The sequence below is a fragment of the Scyliorhinus torazame genome, chromosome 21 (genome assembly GCF_047496885.1).
Source record: "Scyliorhinus torazame isolate Kashiwa2021f chromosome 21, sScyTor2.1, whole genome shotgun sequence".
NCBI lineage: Eukaryota > Metazoa > Chordata > Chondrichthyes > Carcharhiniformes > Scyliorhinidae > Scyliorhinus > Scyliorhinus torazame.
The window spans coordinates 101,854,552-101,879,712 of record NC_092727.1 but is presented as its reverse complement, the minus strand read 5'-3'; the positions used below and the strand labels follow the sequence as shown (position 1 = coordinate 101,879,712).

At 47.8% G+C, this 25,161-nt stretch overlaps 2 long non-coding RNA genes across 2 annotated transcripts in view; one reads left to right on the top strand and one right to left on the bottom strand.

Moving 5' to 3' along the window:
* The window catches only part of LOC140398022 (uncharacterized), a 196,718-nt gene that overhangs the window by 65,576 nt on the left and 105,981 nt on the right, over window positions 1-25,161 (top strand). The window lies entirely within an intron of this gene.
* LOC140398021 (uncharacterized) overlaps window positions 1-25,161 on the bottom strand; it is a 73,053-nt gene that overhangs the window by 18,974 nt on the left and 28,918 nt on the right. Inside the window, exon 2 of the long non-coding RNA XR_011937385.1 lies at window positions 7,894-8,034. This is a non-coding gene — a long non-coding RNA (uncharacterized lncRNA). The remainder of the gene's footprint in view (window positions 1-7,893; window positions 8,035-25,161) is intronic.

Sequence of the window (25,161 nt, the reverse complement as noted above, 5' to 3'; positions counted from 1 at the left end):
CGCATTTGGCAGATCGGGTCTGCGCACAGCCGGCGCCATTTTGTACGGCGCGATCGCTGCAGTTCCTCGCCATGCGCATGCATGGCCAGGGACCCGGCCATTCTCCGGCTGTTTTCGGCACTGGAGCCGGGAGTTGTACCCGGCGCCACTGCTAGCCCCTCACTGGTCCCGGATTTGGTGAGGGTTCGGCACTGATTTTGGAGTCGTAAAACGCCCTCGAATTTCCCGTTTCAGCCGGCACTTCGCCGCTGAAACGGAGAATCCAGCCCCGTGTCTTTCAAGATGCTCCAATGTGCTTTCTAAATTCTTTAGATGCTCCTGTTCAGTCCTGCTGACAATTAAAATTCATCCAATTAGCAGTTGAGGCAACTAAGTATTTGGTCCATGGACGTTTGGAATAGGCCAATGCAGACATTATTTTGAACCGGAGGCACTTGTATGCTACCTGAACAGTCCTTTGTGTGTTTACAATAGGTGGAGGATGTTGCACCTCAGCTGCCACCTGCATGTGGAAGTACACTTGGGACAAATCTATTTTATTGAACTGTTGTCAACTCGACAAAACAGCAAATAGGTCCTCTATTAATGGTAAAGGATACTGGTCAGCACACAACACTGGGTTTATCGTAATTTTAAAGTCACCACAGATTCTGACTGAGCCATCTGGCTTGATAACTGGAACAATTGGAGTTTCCCAATCATTCGTAATCACAGACTCAATCACTCCATCATTGATCAATTTGCCATGTTCCTCTTTGACCTTTGGTTTGATTGCATATGGCATAGTTCTTGCCTTTAAGCATTTAAGGGTGCTTCCTGGTTTTATCTTAAGCTGTATCTCAACTCAAATAATTTCCTCCAAAGTGTTTTTAAATATCTTCTTGTAATTTTCTAAGAGTTTCTGTAATTCTTTCCATCAACCGATTCGTTCACAGCTTGCCAATTTAGTTTGATTTTGTTCAAACAAGCTCTTCCAAAAAGTGCAGGAAAATTTCATTCTACGACCCAGAAGCATAGAGGGCGGGATTCTCTGATCCTGAGACTAAGTGTTGACGCCGTTGTAAACGCCGTCGCGTTTCACGAAGGCATCAACATGCCCTCAGGAGCAGCGATTCTGACCCCTACAGTGGCCAGCACAGCACTGGACTGGACCACGCCGCTCCAGCTGCCGATGCCGGCATCAAAATGGCACCATGCGTCTGCGCATGTGCAGTGCTACCGGCGCCAATGTGCGCATGCGCAGTGTCTTCCTTCTCTACGCCAGCCCGGACGCAACATGGCGTAGGGCTACAGGGGCCAGTGCGGAGCAAAAGAGGCCCCCAGCTGAGAGGCTGGCCCACCAATCGGTAGGCCCCGATTGTGGGCCAGGCCACAGCGGAGGCCCCCCGTGGGGTCGGAACCCCCTCCCCCTCACCAGGCCACCCCTGGATGCATGCACACCAAGGTCCCACCAGGTAAGACCACACGTGGATGGCGCCGGCGAGACTCGGATATTTTGCGCGACCCCTCGGCCCATCCCGGGTGGAGAATCGCCGGGGGTGAGGGCCGCATAGAGCGACCCCTGACCGGCGGCGCGCCGACTGCGCCGGCGCCAATTCTCCGCTCTCCAGAGAATCGGCGGACAGGCACGGGGCGGCGGCGCGCTATTCGCGCCCGTCCTGGCCTGGGCTGAGAGATTAATGTTTTAACTGAGAAGTGTTCTTCAAGGGTCTTCGCTATTTCCTCGCAAGTTATTGTACAAGGAGTTGCAGGAAGGACAAAACTTTGTAATACGGTGAAGGTTTTTGTTGTATTATACTTAAGAAGGTTGCTACTTAAATTCCATCTGCAAATCTATTTGCTGCGGGGTAGTACTGGAATCTCTTTTTACAGGAACTGCATGATTCCGCATTCTCATCGAATGGTTCCACAGCGTTACATATTTCCGCCATCGCAGTTACCAGTTCTTAATCTGTAGTACTTTTTTATAACATTTCCTCCCCTCTAATGACTTCCGTTTCCATTTTAATTTGTATTTTTTTTTAATGTTTCTTTAAAAATGTTTTCTTAGTTGAACTGTGGGTTTAAGAAATGATTTTTTTCTTTTTGCAAATACCTTTTTGCAAATACCAATCTGTTTTTTAATCAGACTACAACATTAATTTTGCTTAATCTTGGTTACTATCATGTTAATTTTCCTTTTGAGCCCTTTTCCCAAAAGCAGGCCCTTCTCTCCCTCATTGAGTTCGAGGATCCTATCGTGCGAAGGTACGCAGCTGGAAATGACTTCCCAGTTTTGATAAGCGAATTATTTTTTTGTTACATCCTACCTCTTTATTTCTTTATTTTGCTCATTTTCTCTGAGGATTTGTTTTAATCGACTTGTATTACCGTCAACAGGTTGGCTAAAAATACTTTTTTCATTTTCCACCTCTGAGCCCCCCCTGGCCATGGTCAATTTAAAGAATGGTCCTGAGTGCTTTCCATTAATTTTCAAATTAATGTACACCCTTAGCAAAGGCTGGAAAACACATTTCTAAAGGTCAGATTTACTGCACTTTAATCGATGGCAGAATGGTCTCCTAAAAATTGACCCTTGAATCGAGGTACAAGTCTGAGTTGTTTCTTTCAACTATTTTACTGGAAAAACATCCTCGTCGCCAGCTTTGTATTTTTACTGTGATATTTTAGGGGGTTTTGTTTTACTTCACAGTAGAAGATAAAGGATAACCAGGTTGCCACACCGTTAACCAGCCATCAGAGTTTATTGCAGAGGTGTTGCTTGCTCACAGTCTAAAATGGAAGAAAGGAAAATCTCCCAAATACCTCTGTCACCACATATCACATAACGTAGTGTATAGAAGGACATTGTTACAAAACCTAACAATGTTCCTTGAAAGTTCCTTTTTATATACCTTTTACTTAGTTCTTACTATTTGTTTTGTCACCATTTGTGCCCATTGCATCTTTCCTATTTGCCAGTATCTGTGCTGTTTTGCATTTGTCTGTGTTTTTGTCATTTTCGTTTTACGTTGTCACTTATCTTTTTAGTCAACCATGTGTGTTATTTTTGACAAGTAGTTCTTCACCTTATAGGGGTATAAACTGGGTCTGTTTCATGTTAAATTTATTTTTGAACACATCCCAATAATTTTCTGCTGTTTTGCCCATTAACGGAGTTGCCTAGATTACTCTGGGGAGTTTCCACATCATCATATGGAAGTTAGACGTACCTAAATCTAGAATCTAGAACAGAACTTTTGCCCTTATGGAGGCTCTATGTTCGAGGGTAGAAGCTAAAATTCACACTGTCACCCAGTTAACACCATCCTGCCTGTGGGACAGTTTCCCAGAGTCTTTGGTGGAAGGACCACCTGTCTGCAATTGGCAGGTATCTAATTAAGGAGAGTGAATGGCCCATTAAGGTCTGTTGTAGGAGACTGACTGGAACTTTACAATCTGGCCCACAAAGCATCGGTGATGAAATCATCTGCCTCAAGGTGGCCTCCCAGCAACCAGTGCTCCAGGCAGACTTTGAGACCCCCTTCTTGCCTGCTTGGTCCTGGATGCGGCTGAAGGCTGCCCTGTGGAAGTTCCCCCTCTACAATGGTGGCCTAGCTGCTGAGGTCATTTTTAAATTTAAAACTCTTAATGTCACAGAGAGGGCTCCTCAAGAGTCTCTCTCTCTCTCTCATGCAAGCTGCTGCTCCCTCTGAGCTGGTGGACATCCTATTGACCCTTCAGCCAAAGAGCCCACCGCCATCCTTAATTGGATGATGAACCTGCCCACAAGACCCTAGTTAACCTGCCCACAAGACCCTAGTTGGCCAATTTTGGGACTAATGGGTGACAGTATGAAACTGAGAAGCCCATTTACGAACAAGAGAATTAGCAACACGGGTGAGCCACCCTGCTCCTTGAGCCTGCTCCGCTACTCAATAAGATCATGACTGATCTAACTTCAACTTCAAATCCCATTCCTGCCGACTACCCAAATCCCATCACCCCTTTTCTTATCAAGAATCTATCCACCTCTGCCTTATATGTAAGAATCTATCCACCTCTGCCTCAACCACCTTTCGAGCAAAAGAATTCCAAAGACTCACAACCCTCTGAGGGTACATTTTTCCTCATCTCCCTCTTAAATAAGCGGCCCCAACATTGAGGTCTCCGCCCAAAACCTCAAATCCGGCCTATAATAACTGTTTCAGGTTTCACCATTTTAAACATATTATGGCCACGATTTTGCACCTGTGGTGGACGGCAATTTGGGCGGAAAATACCTCATGAGTCAGAAAACGATAACCTCACCGGCGTGATGTTGCTTTCTGATTTTCCCCACCCCTCGCCAGTGATGTAATGAAGTTCCCACCCAGAAAGTTCGGAAACCTCATTTCAGAAAGCTAACATCTCATTAAAAGGCTTCCCCACCGTGTCATTCCCCCCACGTTAGGATTTTCCACCATGCTGGTAAGGTTTACAACAGGTTTTGCAAAATGTGAACCAGGTGAAGGTATCCCACGTGGGGTGCGTAATTAAGTAAATTCCCCTGGGGGAGAGGGATATTCCCAGGCTGTACCATGGCACTGCCCATGGCACTGCCCCTGAGGGAGCAGTACCAAGATGCCAGGGGGCAGTGCCAAGGGGAGCCCTCTAAGAAGCTCCATTGGGTGGGGGTACCTTATATCCGTGTCAGGGAATTCCCCTTGTGCATGTGTGGGGGATTCCCTTGTGTATGTGTGGGGGGTTGCCTTGTGCATGTGTGGGGGTTTCCCTTGTGTATGTGTGCAGGTGGTTCCCCGTCAGAGGCAGTCAAAAAAAATTCACTACTTTAAAACTCGTGTGCAATATACCTGCCGTCTCAGGCAGAGGATGCAGCACCTGTCAATTCCGAGAAAGAGAAAACCAGTCATCTTTGATCTGAAAGGCACTCATTCATTTCTCTTTAATATTGATTTTACTAGGGGCAGCATGGTAGCGCAGTGGTTAGCATTGCCTCCTCACAGCACTGAGGACCCGGGTTCGATCCCGGTCCCGGGTCACTGTCCGTGTAAAATTTGCACATTCTCCCCTGTCTGTGTGTGTATCACCCTCACAACCCAAAGATGTGCAGGGTAGGTGATTTGGCCATTCTAAATTGCCCCTCAATTGGAAAAAAAAAGAATTGGATACTCTAAATTAAAGAAAAACCAAAAATATTGATTTTACTAGGTTGTGATTGACAGCTTCCACACACACCCAGGCGTCAGCATTGTTCCAGTCATCTCCCTTCACGCTTGAGTGACTTTGAAGTAGATAGCTGTGAAAGTGACCGCACTTGCTGTGAGTGCTGAATTGTTTTATCTCACTGAGACGAGGAAGTAATGGTAAGGTGAAAGAGCCTTGGAATACAAGAGAAGTGAAGCTTCTAGTCAAGAGGAAGAAGGAAACTTAGGTAAGGTTGAGGAAGCAAGAATCTGACTCGGCTCTAGAGGGTTACAAGGTAGCCAGGAAGGAATTCAAAAATGGACTGAGGAGAGCTAGAAGGAGGCATGAAAAAGCCCTGGCGGGAAGGATTAGGGGAAACCCCAAGGCGTTCTACACTTATGTGAGAAATAAGAGGATGATCAGAGTGAAAGTCGGGCCGATCAGGGATAGTGGAGGGAACTTGTGCCGAGAGTCTGAGGAGATGGGGGAGACCCTAGATGAATACTTTGCTTCAGTATTCACTAGAGAGAGGGACATTGTTGCTCATGAGAACAGTGTGAACCAGATTAATAGACTCAAACAGGTTGATATTAAGAAGGAGGATGTGCTGGAAATTTTGAAAAGCATCAGGATAGATAAGTCGCCTGGGCCTGACGGGATATACCCAAGGTTACTACGGGAAGTGAGGGAGGAGATTGCTGCGCCATTGACGATAATCTTTGCATCCTCACTCTCCACTGGAGTAGTACTGGATGATTGGAGGGAGGCGAATGTTGTTCCCCTGTTCAAGAAAGGGAATAGGGAAATCCCTGGGAATTACAGACCCATAAGTCTTACATCTGTGGTGAGCAAAATATTGGAAAGGATTCTGAGAGATAGGGTTTATGATTATTTAGAAAATCATAGTTTGATTAAATATAGTCAGCATGGCTTTGTGAGGGGCAGGTCATGCCTCACAAGTCTCAATGAATTCTTTGAGGATGTGACGAGACATATTGATGAAGGTCGGGCAGTGGATGTGGTGTATATGGATTTCAGTAAGGCATTTGACAAGGTTCCCCATGGTAGCTTCATTCAGAAGGTTAGGGGGCATGGGATACAGGAAAATTTGGCTGTCTGGATACAGAATTGGCTAGACGAAAGAAGACAGCGAGTGGTAGTGGATAGAAAGTATTCTACCTGGAGGTCGGTGACCAGTTGTGTCCCGCAAGGATCTGTTCTGGGACCTTTGCTCTTTGTGGTTTTTATAAATGACTTGGATGAGGAAATGGAAGGGTGGGTTAGTAAGTTTGCCGATGACACAAAAGTTAGGGGAGTTGTAGATAGTGTTGAGGGTTGTTGCAGGTTACAGCAGGATATTGACAGGATGCAGAGCTGGGCTGAGAAGTGGCAGATGGAGTTCAACCTTGATAAATGTGAAGTGATTCATTTTGGAAGGCCGAATTTGAATGCTGAATACAGGGTTAAAGGCAGGATTCTGGAAGTGTGGAGGAACAGAGGGATCTTGGGGTTCATGTATATAGATCCCTCAAAGTTGCCACCCAGTTGATTGGGGTGTTAAGAAGGCGTATGGTGTGTTGGCTTTCATTAACAGGGGGATTGAGTTTAAGAGCCACGAGGTTTTGCTGCAGCTTTATATAACTCTAGTCAGACCACACTTGGAATATTGTGTCCAGTTCTGGTTGCCTCATTGTAGGAAGGATGTGGATGCTTTGGAGAGGGTACAGAGGAGATTTACCAGGATGCTGCCTGGACTGGAGGGCATATCGTCTGAAGAAAGGTTGAGGGAGCTAGGGCTTTTCTCACTGGAGCGAAGAAGGCAGAGAGGTGACTTGATAGAGGTGTACAAGGTGATGAGAGGCATGGATAGAGTCACATATAGCCAGAGATTTTTCCCCAGGGTGGAAACGGCTGTTACGAGGGGTTTTAAGAGTTAACCTCATTGCTGTGGACCTGGCGTCACATATAGACCAGACAAGTAGATATCCTTCCCTAAAGGACATTGGTGAACCAGGTTTTTACAACAAACGACAATGGTTTCATGGTTATTATTCAACATTTATTTCCAGAATTATTTTTATTGAATTCAAATTCTACCATCAGCAGTGGTGGGATTCGAACCAGGGTCCCCAGAGCATTACTTTGGAGTCTCTGGATTAACACCCCAGTGACCACAGCCAGTCAGCCCATCGAATCTGCACTGGCCCTTGGAAAGAGCACCCCACTTAAGCCCATGCTTCCACCCTATCCCTGTAACCCAGTAACCCCACCTAACCTTTATGGACGTGAAGGGGCAATTTAGCATGGCCAATCCACCGAACCTGCATATCTTTGGATTGTGGGAAGAAACCGGAGCACCCGGAAGAAACCCACGCAGCCATGAGGAGAAAGTGCAAACTCTACACAGACAATCACCCGAGCCTGGAATTGAACCCGGGTCCCTCGTGCTGTGAGGCAGCAGTGCTAGCCACTGTGCCACCCTGCTCCCCATGGCCTCCTCCTGCTCCTATTTTCTATATTTCTATCCAATGCAAGTTATTTTTTTTATTTTTTCAGTTCCCCTCCCTTAATATTTACACAGGCAACTCATAATGACTAAACCTTATCTGGTCCAACTCTACATCAATTCAGCTATGAGCAGATTCTTTTTCCTGATGTTGCTCTCATTCCTTTTAGGTCAGTCAGCCAGCCATTTGGTAACAATTTTGGGAATCATTACTGACTCACCGTGTGAAATAATCGAATGCTGAAAATCAAATGTCGGCTTGCTGGTGTGCACTTTCTGCACTGTGACGCTTTAATATAATTTCAGGTGTGATCCAACATTGCCAGCTGATAATTTGTAGTTGTCTATTTGGGCCTTCATTACTAAGAGGATCAAGCACAATTGAAATAAGAACAGAAAAGAACATTGTAATGATGTTTTCTCAGAAATTATAGTCATCATACATATATATGAAGAAGTAAATTTGAAGATATTTAATCAGCGTGTCGCAATGAAATTGCACATTTAATTATCTTGAAAAGAGGAAACAGAATATGCATGGGAAATGGGAGTAGGAGGGGACCAATCAAGCCTGTTTTGCCATTGAATCAGATTATGGCTGAACATCTATTTCAATCCCACTTTTCTGTTCTACCCCTATTTTCCTTGATTCCCTATTGATCTCAATATTACTCATTGTCTGTGCATCATCAGCTCTCATCACAACCCTGGAAGTGAAGAAGGTCCTCCTCATCCCATCCGAAATATGCAGATTCCTTTTCCTGACACTATCATCTCTAATTAGAGGGCTTCAGCAGGAGAAAGAGCTTCTCAGCATCTACCCTGTCATAAGAACATAAGAACTAGGAGCAGGAGTAGGCCATCTGGCCCCTCGAGCCTGCTCCGCCATTCAATGAGATCATGACTGATCTTTTGTGGACTCAGCTCCAGCTTCCAGCCCGAACACCATAACCCTTAATCCCTTTATTCTTCAAAAAACTATCTATCTTTATCTTAAAAGCATTCAATGAAGGAGCCTCAACTGCTTCACTGGGCAGGGAATTCCACAGATTCACAACCCTTTGGGTGAAGAAGTTCCTCCTAAACTCAGTCCTAAATCTACTTCCCCTTATTTTGAGGCTATGCCCCCTAGTTCTGCTTTCACCCGCCAGTGGAAACAACCTGCCCGCATCTATCCTATCTATTCCCTTCATAATTTTATATGTTTCTATAAGATCCCCCCTCATCCTTCTAAGTTCCAACGAGTACAGTCCCAGTCTACTCAACCTCTCCTCGTAATCCAACCCCTTCTGCTCTAGGATTAACCTAGTGAATCTTCTCTGCACACCCTCCAGCGCCAGTATGTCCTTTCTCAGGTAAGGGGACCAAAACTGAACACAATACTCCCGGTGTGGCCTCACTAACACCTTATACAATTGCAGCATAACCTCCATAGTCTTAAACTCCATCCCTCTAGCAATGAAGGACAAAATTCCATTTGCCTTCTTAATCACCTGTTGCACCTGTAAACCAACTTTTTGCGACTCATGCACTAGCACACCCAGGTATCTCTGCACAGTAGCATGTTTTAATATTTTATCATTTAAATAATAATCCCTTTTGCTGTTATTCCTACCAAAATGGATATCCTACATTTGTCAACATTGTATTCCATCTGCCAGACCCTAGCCCATTCACTTAACCTATCCAAATCCCTCGGCAGAATTCCAGTATCCTCTGCACTTTTTGCTTTACCACTCATCTTAGTGTCGTCTGCAAACTTGGACACATTGCCCTTGGTCCCCAACTCCAAATCATTGATGTAAATTGTGAACAATTGTGGGCCCAACACTGATCCCTGAGGGACACCACTAGCTACTGATTGCCAACCTGAGAAACACCCATTAATCCCCACTCTTTGCTTTCTATTAATTAACCAATCCTCTATCCATGCTACTACTTTCCCCTTAATGCCATGCATCTTTATCTTATGCAGCAAACTTTTGTGTGGCACCTTGTCAAAGGCTTTCTGGAAATCCAGATATACCACATCCATTGTGGTATATCTGTCAAACCCACCAAGAGTTTTAAACATTTCAGCGACATTACCTCTTATTTTTCTGAACACCAGAAATTCTAGAATTGGCACAAAGGGCGGGACCTTCCGATCCGGCTCATGGCACAGCCACGTTAAGGCTTCCTGGCAGCGTAGAGTGGATTCAATGGGAAATCCCATTGACAGCGGCAGGAGCAAAAGGTCCCACCCCTGGCCACAGTGTGCCGCCTCCCACGGCCAATATCTCACTCAAAGCATTTAGGCTAAGAAATTATTTTCCAGGTTAAACACTCCTATTTGTTTCCATGGAATTGTCATTATTCCTTCTGATAAACAGATTAATTTGTGCAAATTAAATTAATTAGATAATCAATTTATTGATTTTCAAGAATCAAAAACCAAACCGATGGCATTTTGGCCTGAAAGAAATTAGACTCCCGACTACCCGTGCTATTTTCACAGAGCATCTGGTCAACCAATGCATGAATTCAAAGACATGAACAGAAGTGGTTTTAATATTTCCAAAGAAAAACAGTGGCTGTGATTTTGCGGCCGCATTCATGGGCGCTTGGGAACAAAATATTGCAAGACTGAGAAATCGAGAATCACGCCAGTGAGATCTCATTTTCTCATTCTCCCAGTCTCTCTCAGTGACGCAATGAGATTACCACCCAGGAAGGTTGAGAACCTCATTTTAATACATTTCCATATAATCAGCAGGCTTCCCCGCCGTATTGCCGCCCCAAACAATTGTAATCTCACGTCGGCAAGGTTTACAACTATTTTTTTAAAACGTGAACAACGCGAAGGGAACTCACGGGGGCGCACAGGTAAGTATAACCACCTGGAGGAGAGGAACATGCCCAGGGAGTACCCTGGCACTGACCTCTGGTACCATTACACTACCACTTGGCATGACATCCTGGCACTGCCAGGGGGCAGTGCTAGAGGGAAGTGCCTGGGGTACTGCCTATGGGCCCTCTGGGAAGATCCATTGGGAGAGTTCCCTTAGCAGTTTGGGGATGGTTTCCCTTGTGCGTGTGTGGGGGGTGGGTTCCTAGTGTCCAGCTGAGGGGCAGGGTGCCCCTGAGCCCAAGGGGGTCTTCATATGCATGTGGGAAGGGGGGATATCTGTTTTTTAAAATCGGAGATCGGGTTGCCTCCGGATTCTCAACTGCCGGCTTTTTCTGGCTCTGCCGTACTCCGACAGCATGAGTTCTACCTCCAGATTTCTTTTGGATAGCATTCTGGATTATCTGGAAATAAAAGTCCGTTTGCAGCCTGCCAGCTGCCCTTCGGTTTTCTTGCATCAGCCTGCACTTGTGCAGAGAATGGAATATTCCACCCAATGATTTGAATACCAGATCCAAAATTCACTAGCATATATTTGAAAGTGCTGATGCTCACACACAAAGTACAGTTAAATTAGAAGCACAGTTAAAGCATGAACATAAAAAAAAACAATTTAATAGTCAATGGATTTATAGGATTAATCTACAACTGGAATTCTCCCATCTGGAACTAGGTCCTGTGATGGTGGCAGGAACAGGGCATGTTCCCTACTGCAGAGGCTGGCAGAAAACCATACCATATCTTCCAGCCCGGGGGTTTAGCGTCATATTCCGTGGTGGAGTGGATATGATTGCATGTGCTCCACCATCATAGCTGGCTGTCATATTGAAAAGGTGCCCATGATCACTTACTGACTCCCTGTTGCAGACAAAAGATGGACCTCCTGAAGAAGAAGATGAAGCTCCTGGAATACTCTTGAGGTTGGAAGATGCACCTCTTTGATGAACTGAATCTAAAAGATCCATCTGTAGATACCACTTCCACCCAGTACTGGTTATGTTCTGGTGTCAAGGGTTGCTGGCGGCCTCCATCCCGAACTCCGGAGGCAGCCCCAGCCGTTGCTCAGGGGAGCCCTGACTTCTGCTTGCCATGTTGTTCCAGACGTGTCCTGGACCAGCGTGTTTTCCCGCCTGCGTCGCGGAGAATCTGACATGGGTGGAAGCTTCCAGTTGGGCCTTCACTGGCATCCAATTAGCGGGATGCCAAATTGATTTCACATCAGCCCCCAGTGGGTTTCTCAATCCGCCATAGCAGGCACCGGCGATAGATCCCACGGGAATTTGACACCAGTGTAAAACCAATTTCTGCACTCCTGCCATCTGCTGTTGAACCCACTGAGGGGGCTGTGAGAGAATTCCACCCTCTGTTTCGTAACTATTAAAAAATTCTCCATTCAAATTGTATAATAATTGCAAATATTTGAAAATAAAACTGATGTCCCACCACATTCATATCAATGCATGTGCTGTGTAGTAAATAGTTAAATGCTGCACCGATTAGATTCAGTCAAATCAAATAATGTTTACATTTCTGAGGTGTCTAATGACTTGGCGTCATCAAAATAATTACCTGATCTTTCCAATATATTTTATTTTCAACTATGCAACAAGTTAAAATAAGATACAAAAATATATCTGTCATCATCCACCCACCGAGCCAATTCAACTGAGCCCCGAGGCACTGCAAAAGCTTACAGCCAGCTCTTTATTTAATTAAATCCTTTGCTAATGATAAAATCAGAAAAGTAGTCCAACCATCCGCAACTTGACTCCCAGCTGACTGCTCAAAAACAGAAATCTTTCTGTGTTTCAGAACAACCCAAGAAGCCTAATTGAAATGTCTCTCCCTTAGAGGTCTTTGGCAGCGACTACACTGACTATTGACTGCAAACTCTGCACGTACACAGTCATTTGTCAGAGACCCAAGAGAATGTGCATGATCAGAAAAAGCTAATACCCCAGGCTAGCAGATCTATGATTGCAAGTCGATGTCTGTATCTGTTATTATGTTGTCGTTAGAATATGTTTTGTAATTATTTGTTCATAGGACGTGGGCGTCGCTGATTATGCCAGCATTTATTGCCCATCCCTAATTGCCCTTGAGGGGACGTTAAGAGTCAAACACATTGCTGTGGGTCTGGAGTCACATGTAGGCCAGACCAGGTAAGGATGACAGATTTCCTTCCCTAAAGGACATTAGTGAACCAGATGGGTTTTTTTGAAAAAAAGGACTGTTTTCCCAACCTCCAACTAAATACGTGTGCACAGAGGTTGAGATGCTACATTGGGTGCCAGTGCTTTCAAGAAGTATCGTTCAGAGTGGCTTTGGGGCAGGCCAGGAATCATACAGGTGTTAAGAACTCCGCTAATGTTAAATGCAAGGGCATTCCAAAATCCAGAAGGGTAATTTGGAACACCCGTTGTTCCGAGTGTATTTTTCACTTGGTATATTGTGAGGAATGATATGCAAATCAGTGAGGAAAGGTCTAGTCCAGTGGTTCCCAACAGGTGGTACTTCAGGTGGTCTGTGTGTCCATTGAAGAAAAAAATAGGTCAATGAAAAAGAGGGCTGTGGAGAAAAAAAATGTCTGTGAGGAAAACTAACGAGTACCTCGCATGTAGCATACTAATCCTTGCTAAACACGTTTCACAATTATTTTCAATATTATATTAATCCTTGCAATTAAATAGTGTGGCCAGAGGCATACTCTCAATGAAACGCAGACCGCTGCAGCGTGAGACCCCGACCAATGGGGGCACCCAATAGGGAGGGCTGACTGTTGTGGTGGGAATGTAGTCAGAGCCTTGGTAGCTCTAAATTTGCTGATAGGCACAATGATTAAATTTTGCGAGATATTGCAACCTGGATCTCGTCCTCACTGGCGTGACTCTGGTCAGCATATTTAAGTGAGCCACTAGGCTTATTTAAATATGTATTCATGGGATTCTCCTGGCATCCGGGACGTAACGGCTGTGCCTGGGCGACCTTGCCAGGGTGCTGTTTAATACACAAACTTAGACCAGTCGCAAGTGCATGGGGGGGGGGGGGGGGGGATGTCTCTCAGGCCCCTGGGTGGTCAGGATACGGTTGCACCCTGGCACTCCCTCTGACATACAGGCACCTTGGCACTGCCAGCCTAGCACCCTGGCAGTATCACCCAGGCACTCTGCCATGGTGACAGGCTGGCAGTGCCAGAGTGCCCAGGTGCCAGGTTGGCACTGCCAGGTATCAGGCCAAGTTTATTTTTAACCAGGGGTGGGGGTGTTCCCAAGGGCCTCTGCAAGGTTGGGGGGCTGCAGCATCTGAGAAACATCCTGCTAAATGCACACAAACCAGGACATCAATGTTTTCCGGTTGAATCACACCATGGTCTCACTAATGCACAGAACAACTGTAGTAAAATATTGCTTCTTTTATCTTCCATTCCTCTTGCAATCACCAACAACTTTCCATTTGCCTTCTTGATCACTTGCTGCACTCTATGGTAACTTTTCATGATTCATATACCAGAACACCCAGATCCCTCTGTACCTCAGCATTCTGCAATCTCTATCCATTTAAATAATATGCTGCTTTTCCATTCTTCCTGCCAAAGTGGATGAGCTCATATTTTCCCACGTAGTGCTTCATCTGCCAATTTTATGCCCACTCAATTAATCTATCCATGCCATTTGCAAACACCTGGTAAATGCAGAAAAACTGAGGCCTGCACTTTCGTAAACATAGAACATACATACAGTGCAGAAGGAGGCCATTCAGTCCATTGAGTCTGCACCGACCCACTTATGCCCTCACTTCCACCCTATCCCCGTAACCCAATAACCCCGCCTAACCTTTTTGGTCACGAAGGGCAATTTATCATGACCAATCCACCTAACCTGCACGTCTTTGGACTGTGGGAGGAAACCGGAGCACCCGGAGGAATCCCACGCAGACACGGGAGAATGTGTAGACTCCACACAGACAGTGGCCCAGCAGGGAATCGAACGTGGGACCCTGGCGCTGTGAAGCCATAGTGCTATCCACTTGTGCTACTGTGCTGCCCCACAAAGACAGAGAGGGTTCCTGGCTCAGCCAAAATGGTGCCGGAGCCCCAATTCCAGAAATCCTGCCCCCAATCCAGGCACCTACGATTTCATGGTGAAATGGGGGTGCTGGTGGAGATGAGGCCGGGCTGCAGTCTGCATGCCCACGGTTCACCGAGGCAGCTGTACACGTTAAAGTGCAGCTGATTTCAAACCAATCCAATTTTTGCTTGTGGGATGTCCAAAATGGGTTGCTTTTCGGAGGAGATCTGAAGCTTCCAGTGTTATTGGGAGAGGTACGGATATCTTTCAGATAGTCCATGGACACGTGTGGGAGAAGTCAGTTACCCTTCGAGAAAGGTCAGGTGCACTTTGGGAGAGGGTAAGCACCATTTGGAATTGTTTAAAGCAGACACGAATGTGTACAAAGAATGGATAAAGCCATTGGAACTGTCAAATTGTCAGGGGAACTGTCAATACAGGATCTGCCAAGCTGTCAAGACATTTACACCTCTGGGCCTTTCATTTCTTAAAAAGTTGGCAGTTGAAAAAAAACAATGTTTGTAATGCACTCTGTTTGTTGACATAAGCTTGAGGTTATCATTATGGGATGTGTGCTGCATGATTGATTCCACAATCTATTATTATTACAATGCAGTGCATATAAATTCACAATTTAACTGACACCTCCAAGTGGTTATAAGAACTTTGATGTGGGTCTATGAATATAAATTCTTATTTTGAGATGGGATTAAGCACTTGAAGGGATGTAAATGTAATGGGGGTTTTTTTATGAGTTGTTGTTTACATCATGAAATAATTGATAGGCACTTCAAACATTTATTTAATTTAATGTCATCATTCATCCTGAGGTCTGCCCATGATGGTTACTGGGCGAGTTGTCATGGAGGGTGTAAGGGCAAAGGTGGGGGACAGGCATTGGTTGGCAAAAGCTAGCTTTAAATTGACATATGAGCTACAAAGAGCCTTGGAAAATGAGTGAAGAGGCACAGTTTGTCATGGTGGATGTGGGGGTCCTAGGCTGGGTTGGGGGTCATGAGGTGGCATTGATTTGGCATGAACGGGGGAAATGTGGGGGTGTGAGGGGGTGTGAGGAGGTGGGTTGCTGGGTTGATTTTTCTTTCGTTTTAAAACAGCTGTGACAAAGTCAAAGGGCACCAGGGCGGACTTTTCACATAGTCCACCTCCACACCTAGTAGCCCCTCTGGCTGCCTCCGAACTCTCGGCAGGAGCAACAGGCCCGACTCCTGTTAATATCCAGAGCCCGGAAAGAAAACTGAACTCGACAAGGCACTTTCTCACGAGTTGGATTTGCCAAGCCAGAAATGTTCCCGACACTGCGGTCCTGATTTCATCGCAAACATTCAGGTCTTTGTCCTCTGATGAGAGCATTAAGAACAACGGGAGCATAAGATCGGTCATTTAGGAATGAAATTAGAAACACTTTATCATACAAATGGTGCTAATAATTTGGAATTCTCTCTCCTAAAAGACTGTGAATGCTGGCTTCTTGTAGTTGAAATACCAGGATGTCAGTTCTCAGGTAAACTTGAAGATAGAACAGTTGAAGGGGATGGGGAGGTGGGGCGGGGATCATTCTCCAACTTTCAGGGTTTAGTTGCTTTACCTTACGTAGCGCACAATGACTTACGAGAGAGACGAGTAGTGATGAAGTCGATGAGACTTTATTAAGCGAGACTTGTCCCCAGCAGTTCAGCAACAGAATGAAGCGGCGGGGAGAAGTTTGGGTTCTTATACTCTGCCTTCAGGGCGGAGCCAGGAGTCAACAGCCAACCAGGACCCGGGATCGGTCAGCCAATAGCATCACGGCTTCACAGTCCCACATGACCCCTAATACATACCACCACATTCACCCCTTGTTAAAAAGGAACCCGGCGGGGTGGTGGTTCGCATGGTGGTAGGGGTTTACAAGGCTGGTCCTGGGAGGAATATTTCGGGCATGTTACTACAGTTTTAGCCCTACACTGGGCTATGTACAAAGTTTGTGAAACTATTTACAATATTAGTAAGAGAAAAACATTTTTTTTTTTGTTACAATCCAACAACATTCTTGGTGTCACGCGGATGCCACGAGTCGAGCGGGCGGTCTGGTCTTCCTCGTCGATCGCCTCAGCCCCGGTGGTGGTGCAGGTGCTTGTTCAGGCGTTGTCGTCTCCGGGAGCGTTTTGGTGTTTGTTCCTGTTTCACTCCTGGGCGGGCACGGGAGGAGGACCGATCCTCCCGGGAAGGGGGCGGTCGCGGGGTGCGCCGGTGGTAGGGAGGGGTTGATCGGTGTCGGGGGTGTGTGTGTTGCCGGCGGGCGCCAGGTCCCGCAGGGAGACCGTGTCCTGTCGGCCATCGGGGTACGCCATGTAGGCGTACTGCGGGTTCGTGTGGAGAAGGTGAATCTTCTCGACCAACGGGTCCGATTTGTGTGCCCGCACATGTTTCCGGAGCAAGTTGGGTCCTGGGGCCGCCAGCCAGGTCGGCAGTGACGTTCCGGAGGAGGACTTCCTGAGGAAGACAAGGAGGCGCTCATGAGGCGTTTGGTTAGTGGTGGTACACAGCAGCGACCGGATGGAGTGGAGAGCATCAGGGAGTACCTCCTGCCACCGGGAAACTGGGAGATCCCTGGACCGTAGGGCCAGCAGGACGGTCTTCCAGACCGTGCCGTTCTCCCTCTCTACTTGCCCGTTCCCCCGGGGGTTGTAGCTGGTCGTCCTGCTCGAGGCTATGCCCTTGCTGAGCAGGAACTGGCGCAGCTCGTCACTCATGAAGGAGGACCCCCTGTCGCTATGGATATATGCGGGGCAACCGAACAGTGTGAATATGGTGCCAAGGGCTTTAATGACTGTGGCCACTGTCATGTCGGGGCAGGGGATGGCGAAGGGGAAACGAGAGTACTCGTCCACCACGTTCAGGAAGTATGCGTTGCGGTCGGTGGAGGGGAGGGGCCCTTTGAAATCCAGACTGAGGCGTTCAAAGGGGCGGGAAGCCTTGATCAGGTGGGCTCTATCCGGCCTGAAAAAGTGCGGTTTGCACTCCGCGCCGATGTGGCAGTTCCTGGTGACTGTACGGACCTCCTCCACAGAGTAGGGGAAGTTGCAGGACTTTATGAAATGGTAGAACCGAGTGACCCCCGGGTGGCAGAGGTCCTCGTGGAGGGCTTGGAGATGGTCTATTTGTGCGTTGGCACATGTGCCGCGGGATAGGGCATCGGACGGCTCGTTCAGCTTTCCGGGACGGTACAAGATCTCGTAGTTGAAGGTGGAGAGCTCGATCCTCCACCTTAAGATCTTGTCATTTTTAATTTTGCCCCACTGTGCATTATCGAACATGAAGGCTACCGACCGTTGGTCGGTGAGGAGAGTGAATCTCCTGCCGGCCAGGTAATGCCTCCAATGTCGCACAGCTTCCACTATGGCTTGGGCTTCCTTTTCCACTGAGGAGTGGCGGATTTCTGAGGCGTGGAGGGTTCGGGAGAAAAAGGCCACAGGTCTGCCCGCTTCGTTAAGGGTGGCCGCCAGAGCTACGTCGGATGCGTCGCTCGCGACCTGGAAGGGGAGGGACTCGTCGATGGCGCGCATCGTGGCCTTTGCGATACCGCTTTGATGCGGCTGAGGGCCTGGCGAGCCTCTGTCGACAGGGGGAAGGTAGTGGTCTGTATTAGCGGGCGGGCCTTGTCTGCATACTGGGGGACCCACTGGGCGTAATATGAAAAGAACCCCAGGCAACGCTTCAGGGCTTTGGAGCAGTGGGGGAGGGGAAATTCCATAAGGGGGCGCATGCGTTCGGGGTCGGGGCCTATTATCCCATTGCGCACTACGTATCCCAGGATGGCCAACCGGTTTGTGCTAAAAACGCACTTTTCCTCGTTGTATGTGAAGTTCAGGGCGTTAGCGGTCTGGAGGAATTTTTGGAGGTTGGCGTCGTGGTCCTGCTGATCGTGGCCACAGATGGTTACGTTGTCGAGATACGGGAACATGGCCTGCAACCCGTGCTGGTCAACCATTCGGTCCATCTCCCGTTGGAAGACCGAGACCCCGTTCGTGACACCAAATGGGACCCTTAGGAAGTGGTATAGACGCCTGTCTGCCTCGAAGGCTGTGTACTTGCGGTCACCTGGGCGGATGGGGAGCTGGTGGTAGGCGGACTTGAGGTCCACGGTGGAGAAAACCTTATACTGGGCAATCCGATTTACCATGTCGGATATGCGGGGGAGAGGGTACGCATCTAGCTGTGTGTACCTGTTGATGGTCTGGCTATAGTCTATGACCATCCTTTGCTTCTCCCCGGTCTTTACTACTACCACCTGGGCTCTCCAGGGACTATTGCTGGCCTGGATTATGCCTTCCTTCAGCAACCGCTGGACTTCAGACCGAATAAATATCTGGCCCTGGGCGCTGTTCCGTCTGCTCCTAGTGGCGACGGGTTTGCAATCCGGGGTGAGGTTTGCAAACAAGGACGGCGGTTCAATCTTGAGAGTTGCGAGGCCGCAGATAGTGAGTGGGGGTATAGGGCCGCCGAATTGAAATGTTAGGCTCTGCAGGTTACACTGGAAATCTAATCCCAGTAATGTGGGCGCGCAGAGTTGGGGAAGGACATAGAGCCTGTAGTTTTTAAACTCCCTCCCTTGCACCGTTAGGTTCGCGATGCAGAACCCTTTGATCTCTACGGAGTGGGATCCTGCAGCTAGGGAAATCTTTTGCGTACTTGGATAGGTGGTCAGAAAACAGCGTCTTACCGTGTCTGGGTGAATGAAACTTTCGGTGCTCCCGGAGTCGATCAAGCATGATGTCTCGTGTCCTTTGATCAGCACCGTAGTTGTCATCGTCTGGAGCGTCCAGGGCCATGATTGATCCAGAGTCACCGAAGCCAGTCGTGGTCGTAGTGTCGCAGCGTCTACTTCGGACCCCGTGGAGCCGTCGATGCTGGGGTCCTTTGTTGTCATCCAAGATGACGGCGTCCATGAATCGCACGCGGCCGGGGGTGGACAAAATGGCTGCCCCCATGGATTGCACGTGGTCGGGGGTGGACAAAATGGCCACCCCCATGAATCGCATGTGGCTGGGGGGTCACAAGATGGCGGCGCCCATCCTCCCCTCGTGGTGCCCGGGACACAAAATGGCGGCGCCCGCAGGTCGCACATGGGCGCTGTGGGGGTTGGGGAGCGTTTGGGCTATGCTGGGCTCGTTCTTCTCCGGGGATTGCGGCGACCCCCCGGGACCAGCACACAGCCGCGTAATGGCCCTTCTTGCCGCAGCTTTTACAAATAGCTGCGCGGGCCGGGCAGCGCTGCCGGGGGTGTTTCGCTTGCTCGCAGAAATAGCAGCGGGCCCCCCCGGGATGGTCTGGCGCTTTAGCCGCGCAAGCCTGTGGAGGGGGGGGGGGGTTGTCACAACGGGTGTCCACGGAGCCCAAGGGGCTGCCGCGCAGTCGGGGCCTTAGGCGCGGGCGTTTTGCGAGGCCACATCTAGGGAAGCTGCAATGACCCGTGCCTCTGAGAGTCCTAGCGACTCTCTTTCTAAAAGTCTTTGGCGGATTTGGGGAGAGTTCATACCTGCCACAAAAGCATTGCGAATTAGCATGTCCGTGTGTTCGATCGCGTTCACTGGCGGGCAGCTGCAGCCCCGTCCCAAAATTAGCAGCGCGGCGTAGAATTCTTCTAGCGATTCTCCGGGACTTTGCCGTCTCGTTGCGAGTTGGTAGCGCGCGTAGATCTGGTTCACGGGGCGGACGTAGATGCTCTTCAGTAATGCGAGCGCCGTCGGGAAATCCTCTGCGTCTTCTATGAGAGGGGAAATTTCCGGGCTTACCCTCGAATGCAGGACCTGCATTTTCTGGTCTTCTGTGATCCGGCCGGGGGCCATTCGGAGGTAGCCTTCAAAACATGCTTGCCAGTGTTTAAATACTGCTGCCGAGTTCGCTGCGTGGGGGCTGATCCGCAGGCATTCCGGAGCGATCCGGAGCTCCATAGTCCTTTAAGCTCGCTTAATAAATTGTAGCGCACAATGACTTACAAGAGTGACGAGTAGTGATGAAGTCGATGAGGCTTTATTAAGCGAGACTTGTCTCTAGCAGTTCAGCAACAGAATGAAGCGGCGGGGTGAAGCTCGGGTTCTTATACTCCGCCCTCAGGGCGGAGCCAGGAGTCAACAGCCAACCAGGACCCGGGTTCTGTCAGCCATCACGGCTTCACAGTCCCACATGACCCCTAATACATACCACCACACCTTGGCTGTATGGTTGTTCGGTTTGATGGTGTTTCAGATGGTTTCTGACATGGTGTTTCTGTTATTAATAAAAAAAAGAACAGGTAACAAACATGGCTGCCTTAACCATGTGGCCTGTGACGAGCCCAAAGCCCTCCTTCCAAGAGAGGTGGTGGGTTGGGTTGACACACATCCTGCGTCAGAGCCTTTCACACTTTGAGAGTTTGAAACATTCAGGTCCTTTGTTTTTGTCTGTAGAGCCATTAAAATATAATGAATAATAAATGGGACCCTTTCCATATTAATTATCTCCGTTGCCCCTGATGAAAACATGGAGGCAAGTTGTCTGCAAACACTTTACATTTTGCACCACTCTTAGACAATGAGAGGTGCGACTCTCACAAGTAGCCGTATGATTCCTTAATTCATCCCCAGGTATTGGCCACAGAATCTATTGTCTAATAGTTCAAATGTCAACAAAGTCACATGGTATGCTTTAAATAGCTTTTGGTGTCCATTTTTAAAACAAAATACAGCTTTAAAATGCAAAATTTCCTGCCTACACTGGGAGTGACATTTCAGTTTGCTATTGTGGAATTGTCTTTCTAAACTCCTCCCATGCTCCATTGCCCTCCTCTCCTGTGAGATCCTCCTAATAGCCCTTTTTGCATTAATGGTCAATGTTCCAAATGTTTCCTTTTTTCACTCCATTTTCCCTTATATCTCAATGAAGCACTCTGATTTTTTTTCTACACAACAGTCATTATGTGAGAGAAAGTTGTTGGCGTGGGCATATATTTCTTCCCTTCATGGTTTCTGGCTCAAAATCTTGAATTAAAAATTAAATCACCGCAAGGATTGCAATGGTTTCAATAGACAGCTCATACCCTCATGCTCATTTTTTCAGAAAAATTGGGGATAGGCCATAAATTTGACCTTGCCAGCATCACTCACACGGCAAAAATCAATCAAATCTGTTCTATATCCATGCTCTGCTATTTTCACATTCCAGGCTGTTTGTATTCCATGCTGCAACCAATGGGCTCTCAAAGACAGAGGAAAAAAACCTCATAAAATAAATAAACATGTTTCTCAACAGTCAAGCCTTTATTGAAACACTTGTGTTTCATTTTAAAAGCACTTAAACAGTCAACTTGAGTGACTGGACAGGTGAAGACTTCGTAAATTGCACAGAAGATACAGGGAAATCCTGTCATTTCTGAAATACTTGATCTACCCATCTGTTTATGTGACATCCTTAAATGTTCTAAATGTCAATGCATTTTGCAATTTGGCATTCCGACCCTATTTAAAATATTTTGTAAAAGATTTACTTGAGACTGTTTATAGGTGGGTTTTGTGGAGGATGTCAAATTTTCCCCCAGAAATAATAATAGACTTAAGCTCAGGTTGGCATTTGTCACAGACACAAAAATATAGTTCTTGCTGCTGTCTATCAAATACCATGTAAGATTTAAAGCTATCCAGCCATTGGTTTCTGCAGAAGTCCATTAGTCATTACGCAAGCTTATCGAAGCCTGACAGACTACTGTATTTAGTTATTTATGTTAAATTATGAGTGAATAATGTAGTTCTTACTCAGGAAGCTTTAGACATCAACACCAACAGAAAGGAAAATTGCAGCACAAACCGTGATAAGCAGTCAATCCAATTCCTGAGATGATGGGACAATCTGACGAACCATTACACAAGTTTCACGTTTGCAATTATACTATTTGAGCAGAACACAAAAGTCAACGGGCAGAAAAACTGGATTCCCCTGTTTTTTGGACACAGGTGTCACACGGCACGACCTGTCTGCACCATGGAGTTCGATTGGAAATGAGCAGCATTCAAGTTTGATGCTGCCATCTCATTATGCTTTTCGTACTGTTTTTTTTACCACGCTTTTAGTATTGGGCTCAGGGTCTGCCATAATGCTGGTACTTTTGTGCTCCAGTTGAGGTGGGGAATAGCTGCATTAATGGCACATGGCGTAGGCAAACTTCAGTTTTTAAAGGAAGTCTGTCCCTTTTAAAAGGTAATAGCACTGAATAATACCGCTCTGATTTAAATCATGAAAAAATGGCACATCAAGGCAGAGAGATCATTCCCCGTTGATAGATATGGCACTTGAGGCATTAATAATGGAGGTGGGCAGGAATAGAGATGCCCTCCTTCTGCGGTGAACTAGAATGCTCAGAAGAGTGTGAGAACAGATAGCTAGGGAGGTCAATTCCCAGTATCTGGCCCAGAGGACTGGGAGTGGTGCCACAAGATGTCTAATAGCACAGTAACTTGATTGCAGTGTTAATGTAAGCCTACTTGTGACACTAATAAAGGTTATGATTATCATGACCTCATTCCAAAGATTAAGGTCACCGAATACACCTTCATGTGATATTTCCTGCTCACCCCACAACCAACCAACCTCTCAAGCAGCACAATGCAGCACACTGCCATCACTCACCCTTCGGCAACTGCTAGCAGTCAGGGCTCACACATAACATCCAGATACTCCACCTCACCCTCCACACTTATCGGTGCTGCTGGCCTCACATCCACCACTAGCTGATATCACATGCTTCCAGCTCTTCAGTTTTGTCAGGAATATAAACCAAACACAACAGCACTCAGTCACTGACATCCTGCTGCAGGCCAGGGTGACACACCATGAAAGGGAACAAGTAGAATTGACGAGGGAAGAATGTTTCCATCTCCGACTCAATACATAGGAGATAGCTCTCAGCATTATGGGACCAGCTGCAACAGAACCTGTGTCTTCAGGCATTTCTGAGAACATTGTGGGCAATGGTATATTTCTACCTTATGCCCTTTTCAACTCCCAATTCACCTTTATCCTACGAGTAACAAGCCACCAATGGTGTGACCAGTGACGTTTTGCTTTCCACCCCATTCGCCTTCCCTAACACCAACCTTCCTTTTCTGATTCCCTGCTCTCTGCCACCTGCCCAGCCACAGTAACCCAAGAAAGAAGAGTGAGAGAGAGAGAGAGCAACAGCACAGAACTGATGAAGAGGCCCCAATACGTGATCTGCCGATCACAGCCATCAACTTAGATACTGACACTGTATTTTTGATGATTTATTGTTTATGGATGGTGGAATTAGAAAGGACATTCGAAAGAGCATTACAGAAGCCCAGCTAGAAGATGACAAAGGAATGGATTAGGTACAAAGAGAGATGAAGGGGAAGTCTCAGAGATGTCATAAAGCTGGTCATGGTGGTGACTCTGTCACGGGGAAGAAGCTGAACTAAGTTCAAGTTGTACACTAACACATCGAGACATGAGCTTAACCTCAGGAGGTAAATAGGGAGGGAAATGGAAGCAAGCTAGAGCTAAATAGGCATTGAAAAAAAAAGAAAAATGAAATGAAATGAAAATTGCTTATTGTCACAGGTAGGCTTCAAATGAAGTTACTGTGAGAAGCCCCTAGTCGCCACATTCCGCAGCCTGTGCGGGGAGGCTGGTACGGGAATTGAACCGTGCTGCTGGCCTGCCTTAGTCTGCTTTAAAAGCCAGCTATTTAGCCCTGTGCTAAACCAGCCCCTGTCAACAATGATGGTGCCTGCCAAAGTCATGAAAAAGACATGGGGCGAAATTCTCCGATATCGGCGCAATGTCCGCCGACCGGCGCCAAAAACGGCGCAAATCAGTCCGACATCACGCCGCCCCAAAGGTGCGGAATCCTCCGCATCTTGACCGGCCGAGCCCTAACCTTGAGGGGCCAGGCCCACGCCGGACTGATTTCCGCCCCGCCAGCTGGCACGGAAATGACATTGCCGGGCGGCGCATGCGCCGGAGCGTCAGCGGCCGCTCACGGCATCCTCGCGCATGCGCTGTGGAGGAAGTCTCTTCCGCCTCCGCCATGGTGGAGACTGTGGCGAAGGCGGAAGGAAAAGAGTGCCCCCACGGCACAGGCCCCAATCGTTGGGCCCCAATCGTGTGCCAGGCCACCGTGGGGGCACCCCCCAGGGCCAGATTGCCCCACGCCCCCCCCCCCCAGGACCCCGGAGCCCGCCCGCGCCGCCTTGTCCCGCCAGTAAGAGAGGTGGTTTAATCCACGCCGGCGGGACAGGCATTCTAGCAGCGGGACTTCAGCCCATCCGGGCCGGAGAATCGCGGGAGGGGGGGGGGGCCGCCAACCGGCGCGGCGCGATTCCCGCCCCCGCCGAATCTCCGGTGCCGGAGAATTCGGCAACCGACGGGGGCGGGATTCACGCCAGCCCCCGGCGATTCTCCGTCCCAGCGGGGGGTCGGAAAATCTCGCCCAAGGTTGAAAAAAAAAATGTTTAGAGTACCCAATTCATTTTTTCCAATTA